We start from the raw sequence: 3261 nt of genomic DNA, 5'->3' as shown, positions 1-3261 counted from the left end.
ACACAGCAGGTCTTCCAAGGACGGCCTGTCCATGGAGTGCACAGATAAACACCACCTGATGAGCTCTTGGCATTCTGCGGAGAGGAAGCAGAAAGCGCCAGTCAGTTGGAGAAGGCTCCTGTCTGCTTTGCCCCACTATTCCTGAGCACGCCCAGGCTATGCTGGATATGCTCAGAGCTGCACCTAAGCTTCCCCATGGATTCTGTTTGGGAGGAGAGCAGGACATGTGCCACCTCCTCAGCAGCTGCCAGAGCAGGATGCTCACGAGCCCGCCGCTGTCTCCCAGCACTGCTCTTCCCCCCTGTGCCGCAGAGATGAGGATGCACCTGGAGAGAGCCGTTGTGGCAGCGGGAGCTGGCCCCAGTTGATGCTCCGGCCCTTGCTGAAAGGGTGCTCCCCACAGACCATCTGGTGCAGCAAGATGCCCAAGGACCGGACGGTAGCTGGCTCACCGTGGTACCAGCCAAAGTTCTTCCATTCTGGGGGGCTGTAGGCCAGTGTTCCTATGGAATACACACACAGTTCATCAGGGGAACACTGCCTGCTCCCAGAGCCTCGTCCCAGCATCCCTGGGCACACGGGGGCTGCACCAGCGGCATGCCGGGCAAGCTGCTGCCTTCTTGCCAGCAGCACCTGGGACTCATGTACAAACTAGGGCTCATACAAGAAGCCACTGGGCTTGCAAGAGGGCAGCGGAAGCCCTGGGAAGGCCCAAGCATGGCATGCAAAGGGAAAACCCACTCAGGGGTGGCAAAAACCATGCCTTTGTCCTCCCTGCCTGCATTGCACCACAAAACATGAACAAGCCCAGGCAAACGAGGCCAGCGGAGCAGTCCCAGCCCTTCCTGGCCTGCACACCAAACCGGCTGCTGCACAGCTTCTGGCCCCCCCTCTCTGCTACCCCCACAGGTGTTTTCGTCGGGCTGGCTGCCCCAGCCACGCTCCTGGGCACAGAGGGTGGCAAAGGCTGTCAGCAGGGCTGGAACCTGCTAACCCCCCACCCCTGCTCAAGAGAAACTTGGCTGAAGAGCCAATGCCATGAGTGGCAGCAAAAGGGACAATCCCCGGTGCCACACCCAGCTTGGGCCCTGACATGCTGGGAGTGGGAGCGAAGCCCTGGCTGGGCTCACCTGCAAAGCTGGTGTACGCTGCATCCTGGAGATAGGTGCCACAGCCAAAGTCAATGAGCTTGGCCTGTCCCGTGCACAGGTCGATGACGATGTTCTCGGGTTTAATGTCCCTGTGCAGGACCCTGTAGCTGGTGCAGTGCCACACAGCCTCCAGGACCTGCTGGAACAGCTCCCGCGCCACCTCCTCGGACAGGAAGCCCTGTGCCTGAATGAAGCGGGAGAGGTCCTGAGAGTGCTCCGGGCGCTCCATCACCATCCAGATGCAGGTGGAGAGCTCAGCCCACTCCAACAGCTGGATGATGCCATGGCACCCTGTGGACACCTTGCTCAACAGGACTATCTCCAGGGGTGCGCTGGTGCCGTCGGGCTGCGGGAGGAGCACCGTGCCGTCAGCAGGGCTGATGCTGTGCCGGGGCTCCATAACGATGCCCTCAGCCAGCCCGGGATGCTCTGCGTCCTCCGCTGAGCCCACGCTCTCACTCCCTCTCCCTCCCTCCCTCCCTTCCTCTCTCCCTGCAGGCGTCCTGGCACCTTCCAGCCTGCTGGGCTCCGGCTTATCCCCACGGACCCGGCACGCCCCGTTTTCTCCCGCTGGTCCCAATGGCTCACTCACCAGCTCCCCCCAGTCACGGATGCAGCTCTGGGACACACATTTGATGGCCACCTGTGAGCCAAGGGGAGCAGCGGCATGAGCTCGCCGTCCGCCTTGACGAGCCCCACCCTCCTCCTCCTCCTCCTCCTCCTCCACCAGCCCTGCCACTCACCGGGCGCCGTCCGCTAGCCGCGTCCCCGCGTACACACTGCCGAATCCTCCTTTCCCCAGCAGCTCACCCAGCCGGTACCACTCCTGCAGGGCCTCCTGCGCCTTCCCTGCGGGCGACACGTGGCCGTCAGCGCTCGGCCCGGGGCCAGACATGGCCCCCGACCGCCTGTGCACCGCCCCGGGCCGGGCATCCCCCTCTGAATGGGGCACGGGCGGCTCGGGGCTGGCGGCCGGACTGCCGAGCGGCGGAGCTCGGGCCGGGGAAGGAGCAACGGAGGCGGCGGGAGCGGCCGCGCTGTGTGTGTCCTCCGCGGGCCCCGGGAGGAGCCGGTAACGGGGCCGGAGCTGGGGTCGGGGCCGGAGCTGGGCTTGGGGTCAGGGTTGAGGCCGAAGCTGGGGCCAGGGTCGAGTCCGGGGCCGCGGTCGGGGTCTGGACTGGACCCTGCGTCGGGGCCGGGGCCAGGCTCGGGACAGGCAGAGCCAAAGGGTGGCGATGCTGCCCCAGACCCAGCCACTGATGCCCGCCCAGCAGCGCCACAGCCACGATGGCGAGAGCCGGGCGGAGGCGAGAGCGCGGCGGGACGCCCAGGGGCGGGGAGGGGGCAGCCCCGGCCGGGGCTGGGGGCGAGCCTGGGGCATGGCCCAGGCTGGCAGGAGCAGAGGGGCTCTGGGAAGGGAGGGGACACAGGGAAAGGGACAACGGGAGATGCTGCGGGACGGGGGAGAGGGAGAGGAGGAGCAGGAGAAAGGGACAGAGAGGGTCGTAGAATCTCTTTTTTCTCTGCAACGCCGCCGCTGCCACCGCTGCAACTGAAGATCCTGGGCCGTTTGTCCGAGTGGCCATTAGTCCAAGTGGCCGTTTGTCCGAGTGGCCGTTTGTCCGTTCCCCACTCGCACCCGCGCGCCCCACGGCCGAGCCCCGCGCGCCCCCGGGGGCAGCCCCTGAGTCTGTCCAAACACGGGAACTTTGCCGTGTTCAGCCCACATCCAGAGCCTTGACTGCTGCACAGTGCCACAGCAATCCCCTTGGCTGCTGTTGTGCATTGTCCCTGCTGAGGGTCAAACACTAGCAGAGCACATTCCCTGTTTCTAGAATTCATTCCCAACCCAAGCAATGCACTTATGTCTCCAGCATTGCTTTCCAAACAGAATGGGGGAAGACAAACTGTGGGTAACTCATGGTATTTCAGAGAGTCTAAAACTTTCTAAGTCATAGATCTTAGAGGTGAGATCAATTTGCAATTAATGGCATGGAGAAGTAGTGCAACATGGAAAAGGGGAGCATAGAAATAAATAGAGGAAAACATCTTGGATTGTTTCTTTGCATTTTCATTTCACTTCCTGAAAGCTGTTTCAGTTTTCCAAGAA

General features: G+C 63.1%; 1 pseudogene; it reads right to left on the bottom strand.

Annotated features, from left to right (window-relative positions):
- Positions 1-261: 261 nt before the first annotated feature.
- Positions 262-2046, bottom strand: LOC146420198 (serine/threonine-protein kinase pim-1-like; annotated as a pseudogene).
- Between the last annotated feature and the right edge of the window lie 1215 nt (positions 2047-3261).

This window comes from Lichenostomus cassidix, unplaced genomic scaffold (genome assembly GCF_008360975.1).
Source record: "Lichenostomus cassidix isolate B80296 unplaced genomic scaffold, HeHo_3.0 HiC_scaffold_44, whole genome shotgun sequence".
In the NCBI taxonomy this organism is placed as follows: domain Eukaryota; kingdom Metazoa; phylum Chordata; class Aves; order Passeriformes; family Meliphagidae; genus Lichenostomus; species Lichenostomus cassidix.
Note: the sequence above shows the minus strand (reverse complement) of the source record. Positions and strands in the feature narration are given on the sequence as shown.